Consider the following 13,466-nt stretch of genomic DNA (forward strand, 5'->3'; position numbering starts at 1 on the left):
ACAAATGTCCTAAAGTGCAATTTCTGAGTCGTATGGTAAGTGTGTGTATAGTTTACAACAAACTGCCAAATTGTCTCTCAGAGTGGCTGGACTATTTTTATATTCCCATAAGCAACATATGAGTGGTCCAAGTTTTCCACATGCTTGCCAGAATTTTGTGCTGTCTTTTGTTTTTAATTAGCTTTTCTCATAGGTGTGTCTAATGATATCATTGTGATTTTAATTTGCATTCTCTAATGGCTAGTGATATTGAAACTTTGTCTGTATATCCTCTTTGTAGAAATGTTTCTTCATGTCTTAATCCTTATTTTCTAATTGTTTTCCTTGTTTTCATATTGTTGAATTTTGAGAGTTCTTTATATATTCTAGATTCAAGTCCTTTGTCAAATATGTGGTTTGCAAATATTTCTCCCATTCTGTTACTTGTTTCTATATTCTCTTAGCAAGGTCTTACACACAGCAAAATCTTTTAATTTTGATGAAGTTCAATCTGCCATGTTTTTTTTTTTTTTCTAACATGGTGCTTTTAGTATCAAGTCTGCAATCTCTTTGTCTAGCCTCAGGTCCTGAAGATTTCTCCTGTGTTTTCTTCTATACGTTTTATAGTTATACCTTTTACATTTATGATCATGATCTCAGATCGATACTTTTGTTTCTCTGCTCCAGCACCATTTGGTGAAAAGGCTATTTTCCTGTATTGATATTTTTTTGCACTTTTGTCAAAAATCAGAAATCTGCACTTGCCTAGGGTTATTTCTGGGTTCTTTATTCAGTTTTATTTATCTATGTATCTATCTTTCTGCCAATACCATGAACTTAACTATTAAATCTCCATAATAAGATTTAATATCAAAATAATTCCTCCTATTTTATTCTTCAAAATTGTTATGGATCTTCTAAAGCCTGTGCCTTTCTAATATATTTTACAAAAGCTACTTTAATTCCATAAAAATCCTTGCTGGAATTTGGTAAGAATTGCATTAAACCTACTGAGTAATTTGAGGGAAATTTGACATTTTCGCTATTTTGACTTTTTCAATCCATCAACACAGTACATCGTTCTATTTATTTTCATTTTATTTGATGTCTTTCATCAGCAAATTTAGCTTTTGGCATATAAGTCCTATACAAGATTTGTTAAACTTATGCATACGTATTTCATTATTTTTACAATTATAAATGGTTTTGGATTTTCAAATTCAGTTTTCACACTACCTCTTTCTTAGTATATAGAAATACTGTTGATTTTTATATGTTGATCTTGTATCAACATATACATACATACATACATAGCCCCACTCATTACCTCAAAAACATTTTTGGTTTGTTTTAATCCTGGGAATTTTCTGCATAGATAATCAGGCCATGTTATCTGAAGATAAAAACAGTTTTATTTCTGTCTTTTTTATTTGTATGATTTTTATCTCCTTTTTTTTACCTTTTGATGGCCAAGATTTTCAGTACTACATTGAATATTAGTGGTGGAAGTGGGCATCTTTGACTTGTTCCTGATTTTCTTAAATGTGTATGTATATATTTTTTAGAGAGAGAGGGAGAGAGAGAGAGAGAGAACGTGCATGAGTAGGGGAAGGACAGAGAGAAGGAAACAGAATTCCAAGCACTGGGACAGTGCAGGGCCAGACGTGGAGCTGGATCCCATGAAACATGAGATCATGACCTGAGCCAAAATCCAGAATAAGATGCTTAACTGACTGAGCCACCCAGGCACCCCAGACTTGTTCCTCATTTTAACAGGAAAGCATTCAGTTTATCAACATTATGTTTGATGTTCTTTGTAGACTTCTTTGTAGATACTCTTTATCAAGTTGAGGTAATTTATCTTTATGGTCACTTGTTGAGAGGTTTTTTTTTTTTTCATGAATGGGTGTTGGATTTTGTCAAATACATCTTCTACATATACTTCTGTGATCATATGATTTTTCATTTTTAGCCTGTTGATATGGTGAAATACATTGGGTGATTTTCCAATGTAAAAACAATCTTACATACCTGGAATAAATCACACTTGATCATAGTGCCTAATTCTTTTTATATATTGTTGGATTTGGTTTGCTAATTTTGTTAGGAATTTTTCATCTATGCTCAGGAGGTATTGGCCTGCAGTCTGGGTTTTGTAATGACTTCATATTTAGTATCAGAGTAACATTTGTTTCATAAAAAATTGAGAAGAGTTTCCCTTTCTTTTATTTTCTGGAAGAAATTATGTAGAGTTGGTGTTAATTCTTCTTAAACTTCTTTGTAGAGTTTCCCAATGAAGTAATCTGTGTGCTGTTATTTCATTTGGGGGGGGGTAAGTTCTGAGTTTAATTCCTTTAATAGTTACACTATTTTTCCTGTTAGGCAAGTTTGAATAGTTTGTGCTTTTTGAGGGGTTGGCCCATTTCATTCAACTTCTTTAATTTATGTGTTTAGTATTGTTCATACTATTCCTTTTTATTATTTTATAACTGTGGTAACTGTGGTAATATTTCCTTTTAAGTACTGATATTGGGAATTTGTGCCTTTTTTTGGTCTTTATCATTCTAGCTAGAGCCTTTCAAATTTTATTGATCTTTTCAAAGAATCAGCTATTGTTTCTTTAATTTTATTTATTGTTCTTCTGTTTACACTTTCATTGATTTCTGTCCTTACCTTTATTTTTATGTTTTTTTTTCTGCTTACTTTGGTTTTAGTTTGCTATTCATTTCTTTATTTTCTAAAGGTGGGAGATTAAATCATTTGTTTTACCACTTTTCTCATTTATAAGATAAACATGTAATGCTATAACATTTTCTTTCAGTACTGCTTTAGCTGAGGTCCACAAATTTTGATATGATCTAATTTTACTTTCACTTAGTTTTAAGTGTTTCATAAATATTTACATATTTGTTTACTCTTTATGTTCATTTCTTTCTGATATTCAATTTTTTCTCTTATTTTCTTTCAGTTAAAGGTTTTCTTTAGCCATTTTTTTCTTTAGCCATTCTTTTAGAAAAAGTTGGATGACAACCAGTTCTCTTACTTGTCCTTCATCTGAGAATATCTTCATTTCCTCTTTAAATTGCTTTTCCTTCAAATGGGGTGGAGTTAAGATGACAGAGTAGTAGGAGGATCATATGCTTGCCTTGTCCCTTTAACACAACTAGATAAATATCAAATCATTCTGAACAACCAAGAAATTGATCTGAGGACTAAGAGAACAAACTGCACAACTAGAGGGAGACAAGAGGCTGCATCATGGAAGTTAGGAGGTGTGAAGATGGGATTTGGGGGTGAAAAGGATCTTGGGTTCTGTAGAGGAGAGGGATCCTTAATCACAGAGAGAAGATAGAGAGAGGGAAAGAGAGCAGTGCTGAAGGGATTGCACAAGGAAAACACTTCCCCCAAACCACTGACAGGGAAAATGAGAGGGGCTGATTATGGTGAGTTTTAACAACCAACAGAGCTTAAGAACTGGACTTTTAGAAGCCCATTCCATGGTCAGCGTTGAGCCCCGTGGGTTCAACAGTGCTCCTAGGGAAAAGGAGGGCAGAGGCCCAGGAGCAGAGAACAAAATCTGAGGATCCCCTGGGGTATACTGGGAGACAGTTTCCACTTCTTGGAGTGCATCTGGGAGAGGAGGCATTATCTCTCAGGGGACAAAAGAGCAGGCAGGCTAAATTACACTATTGTATTCTTTGGCAAAGTGGCAAGGACATCTGCTGAAGGCGGCTAACCTGGATTCACACTTTCTGCTGCACTTTACTCTAAATTCAAAGCTCCCAAGTGTGGGTGCAAATGCCCTTTAGGAACAAATGCACCAGCCCCAGTGTAGTGAGACCCTACTCCACAGGACCAGTTCAGGTCCACACTGAGCTGGGTGCCTAAATTTTGGGCTTGAAACTCAGCTGATGTGCTTGAGATAAAACACAGATCCACTGTTTTTCTGGGAAGGCAGATGGCCAGACACAGGGTGAAGGCAGGGATATGAGGGACTCCTGAGACACACAAGGGACGATTGTCATTCTTCTGTAAGGGCTTTCCAGACAATGGTGGGCATGAACTACCCTCTCCATTTATGAGGGAGAGAGCTGGCAACATTTTTCTCCCCTGCCTATCAGCACGACTGATATCAGTGAGAATAGCACAAACTGTGGAGGCCTGATTCACTTACACCATGCTCCACCTCCCTGTGTGCTGCAGGTGTTTCTTTACTAGGGTAAGTGTGCCTGAGAAAGAGAGCAGTGGGCCCCTTCTCCAGAAGACAAACACAAACCCCCTCATGCACCAAGTCAACTGATGATAGAGTGCTTAAAATCCTCACCTTTAATGAAAATAGGATCATGCCTCTTTTAACAAGCACCTGGAGCAAATCTAGTTAGAATTCTCCATACTCTGAACAAGATCCAAACACATCTCACTGCAGGCAAGGGGAAATTCTGTAGAGAACTGACATGAGGGAAAGAGGAGCCAAAACATAGCAATAGACTGATGCAACATACACCAGAATACTTCATGAAGTCCCAGGCCTTGGACAGTATATGGTCCCTTCTTCATAAAGCCATTATTCTTAATAGTAAAAAACATACGAGGCTTTCCTAACACACAGAAGAAGACAGAGAACTAGACAAAAATCCAAGACAGAGAAATTCATCCCCCCAAAAAAAGAGCAAGAAAAAATCATGACCATAGATCTATTTTTGAAATATATGTACTTAACATATATAAGTAATATATGGCTGATCCAGAATTTAGGACAACAATCCTAAGGATGCTAACTGGGCTTTAGAAAAGCATAGAAGACGCGAGAGAGTCTCTTACCACAGAGATAAAAGAACTAAAAACTAATTAAGTTGAAATTGAAAAACTGCTATAAATAAGATTGACAACTGACTGAATATAATAAACACAAAGATGGAAGAAGAAAGGAATGAATATATTATATAGAAGATAAAATTATTGAAAATAATGACGCTGAAAAGAAGAGGAAAAGAAAAATATTGGATCACGAGTGTAGACTTAGGAACTCAACAAGTGCATAAATTGTAATAACATTTGTAACACAGGAGTCCCAAAAGAAGAGAGGGAAAAGGGAGCAGAAGTTTTATTGGAGCAAAGTATAGCTGAAAACTCCCCTAATCTGGGAAAAGAAACAGATATCCAAATCTAGGAGGCACAGAGAACTCCCATGAAAATCAACAAAAAGAAGGACAACACCAAGACGTATCATAGTACAATTTGCAAAATACAGAAATAAAAAAAAAAATCCTAAAAGCAGGAAGGGAAAATAAATCCCTAACTTACAGGGGAAGACAAATAAGATTAGCAGCAGACCTTTCCACAGAAACTTGGCAGGCCAGAAAGTAGTAGCATGATATATTCAACTTGTTGAATAGGAAAAATATGCAGCCAAGAATATTTTATCCAGTGAGGCTGTTCTTCAGAATAGAAGAAAAGATCAGTATTTTCCCAGGCAAACAAAAGCTGAAGGAGTTAGTGACCATTAAACCATCCACGAAACAGGGCACCTAGGTGGATCAGTCAGTTAAGTGTCCACCTCCTGGTTTCAGCTCAGGTAATGCTCTTATAGTTCATGAAATTGAGCCCCATGTTGGTCTCCATGCTGTGTCACAGAGTATACTTGGAATTCCCTGTCTCTCTGCCCGTTCCCCTCTTGTTCTCTCTCTCTCTCTCTCTCTCTCAAAAATAAATTAATAAACTTTAAAAAATGTTTTAAAAAGCCCAGCTCTGCAAGAAATATTAAAAGAGATACTTTGAGTGGGAAAGAAAGACCAAAAGTGACAAAGTGGAATGGAGAAACTCTCCAGAAACAATGAATTAACAGCTAATGTAATGGCATTAAGTTGATATCTATCAATAATCATTCTGAATGTAAATGAACTAAAAGCCTAAATCAAAATGCATAGGGAATCAGAATGTATATTAAAAAACCGGGCCCATCTATGTGCTGCCTACAAGAGACTCATTTTAGAACTAAAGATGCTAGAAGATTGAAAGTGACAGGATGAAGAAATATTTATTACACTAATGAATGTAAAAGGAAAGCCAGAGTAGCCATACTTATATCAGACAAACTAGATTTTAAACCAAAGTCTGTAACAAGAGATGAATAAGGGCACTATGTCATAATAAAGTGTTCTATCCAACAAGAAGATCTAACAATTGTAAGTATTCATACCCACAACTTGGGAACCCGCAGATATATAAAGAATTAGAAGTAAACATAAATAAATTCATTGATAATAATACAATAATAGTAGGTGATCTTAACATTCGACTTGCAACAATGGACAGATCATCTAAGCAGAAAACCAACAAGAAAACAATGGATTTGAATGATATACAGGAACAGATGGACTTAACAGATATATCCAGAACATTGCACCCTAAAGCAATAGAATACACATTCTTTTTGAGTGAACATGGAATATTCTCCAGAATAGGTCTAATACTGGGTCATAAATCTGACCTCAATAAGGACAAAAATACTGAGATCATAGCATGTATATTTTCTGACCACAACGTTATGAAACTTGAAGTCAGCTACAAGAAAAAAAAATTGGAAAGACCACAAATACATGAAAGTTAAAGAACATGCTACTAAAAACTGAATGGATTAAACAGGAAATGAAAAAAAAATACTTTAAATAAAAAAATACTTGAAACAAATGAAAATGAAAACATGAAAGTCCAAAACATAAGGGATGCAGCAAAAGTAGTATTAAAAGGGGAGTATGTAGCAATACAGGCCTACATAAAGAAGCAAGAAAAAATTCAATTACACAGCCTAACCTAACACCTAAAAAGGAGCTAGAAAAGGTATAGCAAATGAAGCCTAAAGCCATCAGAAGAAAATAAATAATAAAGATTAGAGCAGAAATAAATGGTATAGAAGCAGGAAAAAAAAAACAGTAGAACTGATCAATGGAATTAGGAATTGATTCTTTGAAATAATTAATAAAATTGATAAAACCATAGCTGGACTTACCAAAAAGAAAAAAGAAATAAATCAGAATCACAAATGAGAAAGGAGAGATCACAAGCAACACCACAGAAATACAATCAATTATAAGAGAATATTACGAGGGGCACCTGGGTGACTCAGTCGGTTAAGCATCCTACTCTTGATCTCGGCTCAGGTCATGCTCTCATGGTTTGTGATATTGAGCCCTGTGTCCAGCTCTGCACTGATAGCACAGAGCCTGCTTGGGATTTTCTCTCTCTGCCCCTACCCCACTAAAAATAATAAACATTTTTTAAGAGGGTATTATGGGGCACCTGGGTGGCTCAGTCAGTTAAGTGGTCTGATTTCAGCTCAGGTCATGATCTCATGGTTTGTGGGTTCAAGCCCTGTGTCAAGCTCTATGCTGACAGCTCAGAGCCTTGAACCTGCTTCAGATTCTGTGTCTCCCTCTCTCTTTTCCCCTACCCTGCTCACACTCTGTCTATGTCTCTCTCTTGCTCAAAAATAAATAAGCATATTTATTTTAATTAAAAAATAAGGTATTATGAAAAATTATATGCCAACAAAGTCAGCAATCTGGAAGAAATCAATAAATTCCTGAACACATATAAACTACTAACCTGAAACAGGAAAAAAAAAATAGAAAATTTGAACAGATGAATAACCAGCAAAAAATTGAATCTGTAATAAAAAAAAAATCTCCCAACAAACAAAACCAGGGACAGATGGCCTCCAGGAATAATTATAACAAATATTTAAAGAAGAGTTAATACCTATTCTCAAACTGTTCCAAAAAATAGAAATGGAAGGAAAACTTCCAAACTCATTCTATGAAGCTGGCATTACCTTGATGCCCAAACCAGAAAAAGACCCCACTAAAAAGAATTACAGGCCTATATCCCTGATGAACATGGATGCAATAATTCTGAATGAGATAGTAGCAAATCAAATCCAACAGTACATTAAAAGAATTGTTTACTGAGGGCCTTGGGTGTCTCAGTTGTTTAAGCGTTCAACCCTTCATTTTGGCTCAGGTCATGATCTCATGGTTTGTGAGACTGAGCCCTGCATAGGGCTCACTGCTGACAGTGCAGAGCCTACTTGGAATTATCCCTCTCCTCTCTCTATGCCCCTCCATCCACACTCTCCATCTCTCTCTCTCTCTCTTTCAAAATAAATTAAAAACCATTAAAAATAGAATTATTCATCACAATCAAGGTGGATTTATTCCTGCTTTGCTAGGTTGGTTTAATATTTGCAAATCTATCAATGTGATACAGCACATTAATAACAGAAATGATAAGAAATATATGATGCTCTCAATAGATGGAGAAAAAGTTTTGAAAATGTACAGTGTCCATTCTTGATAAAAAAAAAAAAAACGTCAACAAAGCAGGGACATAGGGAACGTACCTCAACATCATATAGGCTATATACAAAATATCCACAAATAATATCATCCTCAATGTGGAGAAATGGAGAGCTTTTCCTCTATTATCAGGAACATGACAAAGATATCCACTCTCATCATTGTCATTTATCAGCATATTGGAAGTCCTAACCACAGCAATAAGACAACAAAAAGAAATGAGTCATCTAAATTGGCAAGGAAGAAGTAAAACTTTCAGCATTTGCAGATGACATGATACTCTATGTAGAAAACCTGAAAGACTCCACCAGAAAATTGCTAGAACTGATACACAAATTCAGTAAAGTTGTAGGTCACAAAATCAATATCCATAAGCCTGTTATATTTTATACATCAATAATGAAGCAGCAGGAAGAGAAATCAAGGAATCAATCCCATTTATATTGCAACAAAACCCATAAGATACCTAGGAATAAACATAACCAAGGAGCAAAAAAGGTGTACTGTGAAACTATAGAACAATGATGAAAGAATTTAAAGAGGACAGAAATAAATGGAAAAGATTTCCATGCTCATGGATTGGAGGAACAAATATTGTCAAAATATCTATACTACCCAAGGTAATCCACACATTTAATGCAATACCTATAAAAATACCGCCAGCATTTTTCACAGAGCTAAAACAATCTTAACATTTGTATTTAACCAAAAAATACCCCAAATAGCCAAAGCAATCTTAAAAAAGAAAGGCAAAGGTGAGACATCACAATTCCAGATATCAGGCGATATTACAAAACTGTACTCATCAAGACCATATTGTACTGGCAACAAAACAAACACATATATCAATGAAACAGAATAGAAAACCCAGAAATAGACCCACATCTGTATGGTCAACTAATCTTATACAAAGCAGGAAAGAATATCCAATGGAAAAAAAAAGTCTCTTCAATAAATGGTGTTGGGAAAACTGGACAGCAACATGCATAAGAATGAAAATGTACCACTTTCTTACATCGTAAACAAAATAAGTTCAAAATGGATGAAAGATAAAAATGTGAGACTGTAAACCATCAAAATCCTAGAGAACTATAGGCAGCAACTTTTTGTCATTGGCCCTAGCAACTTCTTACCAGACACATCGCCAGAGGCAAGGGAAAGAAATGCAAAAATTAACTATTGGAGCTTAATCAAGATAAAAAGCTTCTGCAAAGTGAAAGAAAGAATCAACAAAACTTTTAAAAGGCATCCTTTGGAATGGAAGAAGATATTTTCAAATGACACATCTGATAAAGAAATTGTATCCCGGGGCGCCTGGGTGGCGCAGTCGGTTAAGGGTCCGACTTCAGCCAGGTCACGATCTCGCGGTCCATGAGTTCGAGCCCCGCGTCAGGCTCTGGGCTGATGGCTCAGAGCCTGGAGCCTGTTTCCGATTCTGTGTCTCCTTCTCTCTCTGCCCCTCCCCCGTTCATGCTCTGTCTCTCTCTGTCCCAAAAATAAAAAAATAAAAAAATAATAAAAAAAAAAAAAGAAATTGTATCCAAAATTTATAAAGAACTTATGAAACTCAACACCCAAGAAACAAATAATCCAGTTAAGAAGTGGGTAGAAGACATGAATAGACATTGGCAAGGAAGAAGAGATACAGATGGTGAACAGATACGTGAAAAAGTGTTCAATATCACTCGTCATCATCAGGGGAATACAAATAAAAACCACAATGACATAATACTTCACACCCAGCAGAATGGATAAATTTAACAACACAGGAAATAACAGGTGATGGCTCGGTTGCAGAGAAAGGGAAACCTTCTTACACTATGGTGAGATTTCAAATGGATGCAGCCACTATGGAAAACAGTATGGAGGTTCCTCAAAAAGTGAAAAATGGAACGACCCTACAACCCAGCAACTGCACTAATAAGTATTTACTCAAAGTACACCAAAATACTTATTACAAGGGACACATGCACCCAGATATTTATAGCAGCATCATCAACAGTAGCCAAATTAAAGAAAGAGCCCAAATGTCCATCAACTGATGAATGGATAAAGAAGTTGTGATATATATTCAGACAGATATATAGATATAGATATAGATATAGATATAGATATAGATATAGATATATAGGTATAGATGTAGACATAGATATAGATAGATCTATATACACACGGTGGAATATTACTCAGCCATCAAAAATAATTACATTGTGCCATTTGAAACAACATGGATGAAACTAGATTATATTATGCTAAGTGAAATAAGTCAGGGAAAGAAAATACCATATAATTTTACTCATGTGGAGTATAAGAAACAAAACAGATGAAATTAGGGGAAAGAAAAAAAACAAGAGGGAGGCAAACCATAAGAGACTCTTAAATATAGAGAATAAATTGAGGGTTGCTAGAGGGGAGGTGGGTAGAGGGATGGTCTAAATGGATGATGGGTATTAAGGAGGACACTTGTTATGTGCACCGGGTGTTATATGTAAGTGCTGAATCATTAAAATTTTACTCCTGAAACTAATATTACACTATATGTTTAATTATAACATAAATAATAATTATACATTTTCTCCAATAAGCAATAGGTTATTATTTTCTGGATCTTCTCAATATTTTTCTTTGTTATTAGTTTTAAAGTTTGACTATGATGTATCTTGGTAAAGATTTCTTTGGGTATATTCTGTTTGGGATTGGCTCAGTGTCTTGAATATGTTGTTTTATCTTTTGACAAATATGGGAAGTTTTCAAACCTTTTTTTCTTTAAGTAGCTTTCAGTCTTACCCTCTTTCTTCTTTCATGAGACTCCAATGACACAAATGTTGAATTTGGTGTTATAGTCCCACACATCTCTGTAGCTCTTTCTTTCTCTTTCTTTTTAAAAGTACATTTTCTCCCTCTTTTCAGATTTGGTAATTTCTATTTTTCTATCTTGAAATTCACTGATTCTTTCCACTGTCCTCTCCATTCTTTAATTGAGCCTACTCGTTGAATTTTGAAATTCTGGTTATTGTATTTTCCAGTATTGAATTATTCATTTGCTGGTTCTTGATATTTTTATTTTTATATTTTGTCTAACTTTCCATTTCTTTAATAAAAATTTCTATTCTTTTATTTGTTTCATATATCTTTGTAATTTTTTATTGAAGCATTTTCTATAATGCCTGCTTTAAAATCCTTTTCAGCAAGTTATTAATTTTGTGAAATTTTGGTGTTGGTGGCTTTTCACTGTCTTGTCATTCATTTAATTTGAGATATTCTAGGTTTTTGGTTTGACAAGTGATTTTTTAAATTGAAATCAGGAAAATTTATGTATTATGAAACTATGGATCTTATTTAAATCTTGCATTTTCTCTGATTTCTGTTGACACAGCTCCAGTGGAGCAATGGAAGCAAGACTGCCTCATTTCTACCAAGTGTGGATGGCATTCAGATTCTTCACTCTTTTTCATTAATATCCTGGAATTATGTGGTACTATATTAGTGTTGAGTGCAAGTAGGGGTTCAGGATCTTCATTCTGTTGATACCAGCCTTTCTAGAAGGGATTTCTGCTCTTCCATGTGGCTTTGCCATACACGGCTGGAGCATGTATCTTCATTCTCACTGGGTATTTGTGACAGTCTTGACTTGCCAGTATCTTTTGTCTGATACCACCACAGGTAGGAGGGTAAAGGGTATTGGATAGAAGCTGGAAGTCTGAGTTTTCCATGTAGTCTCCACCGACACTTTGTGTGTGTGTGTGTGGGGTGGTCTCATTAGTGCTAAGCATGTCTGACTCTCCCCTAGCCTTCTTCTCTGACACCAGTCTTGCTGGGTGGAGGGGGTACAGAGTTTGGAGGGGGTACAGAATTTGAAAGACATTGGCCTGATTACAGCCCAGCAAGAGTGAAGGTTACCTTTTCCACTTGGCCTTTGCAGGTAGGGTAGGAGTGGGACTAGATTTTTATGAGGCATCTGTTTGAATTAAAGTAGTTATTGTCTAAAATTATTTAGTATTGCTAAGCTACCCATTCCTGATCTTTTGGCTATAGAGAGAATGCTTTTATTGGGGATTGTTTGTGTATGTGTGAATGTGTGCACATTCATTTATGGGTTTTTGAGTTGCTAGATTTTCTACTATTCGGTCATGGATATATGAGACAAAAAAGAAAGCTGAGGATCATCATTGCTATGTTATTCCTCAACTTCCAAAGTCACTAACTGATCCTCCTTTCTCTCTACATTTTCAAAGTATTCTTAGGTTTAATATAGCAAATGCCCAGAGGTTTTAGCAGTACTTAGAGGGAGGAATAGGACAAAAGTGTATATCTATTCCATCTTTTGGAGGCAAAAGTCTCTCTACCTTTCCTTCATTTCTTTAACAAATTGAAATGTACCTCATATATAACAGACCTCACCCATTTAAAGTGTACAATTTATTTTTTTATTATATTATCAAAGATGCACAAACACCACTACTATATAACTCAAGAACATTTTCACAAACCAAAAAAGAAACCCTGTACATATTAGTTGTCACTGCCAATTCCCCTTACCCCCACCCCTGGAAACCACTAATCTGATTTTTATCTCTAATGATCTGCCTAATATAGATATTTAAATTGGAATGATGTAATGAATGGCCTTTTGTGTCTTGCTTCTTTCACTTAATGTAATATGATTTCAAGGTTCATCCGTAATGTAGAATGAATCAATACTTTATTTCTTTTGTTTTCAAATTCTTATTTAAATTCTAGTTAGTTAACAAATAGTGTAATATTGGGTTCAAGAGTAGAATTTAGTGATTCATCACTTCCATGTAACACGTAATGCTCAATACAAGTGTTCTCCCTAACACCCATCACTCAATTAGGCTATTCTTCGTCGCCTCCCCTCCATCAACTCTGTTTGTTTTCTATAGTTAAGAGTCTTTTTGGTTTGCTTCTCTCTCTTTGTATTTTTCCTTTCCCTATGTTCATATGTTTTGTTTCTTAAATTCGACATATGAGTGAAATCATATGGTATTTGTCATTCTTTGACTAATTTTGCTTAGCATAGTACATTATAGGTCCATCCACGTTGTTGCAAATGGCAAGATTTCATTCTTTTTTATTATGGCTGAGTAATATTCCATTGCATACACACACACA

General features: G+C 35.3%; 1 protein-coding gene across 1 annotated transcript in view; it reads left to right on the top strand.

The window, feature by feature from the left end:
- DACH2 (dachshund family transcription factor 2) overlaps positions 1 to 13,466 on the top strand; it is a 772,461-nt gene that overhangs the window by 685,728 nt on the left and 73,267 nt on the right. The gene's annotated exons all lie outside the window — the stretch shown is intronic.

This window comes from Panthera uncia, chromosome X (assembly GCF_023721935.1).
Source record: "Panthera uncia isolate 11264 chromosome X, Puncia_PCG_1.0, whole genome shotgun sequence".
NCBI classification, from domain to species: Eukaryota; Metazoa; Chordata; class Mammalia; order Carnivora; family Felidae; genus Panthera; species Panthera uncia.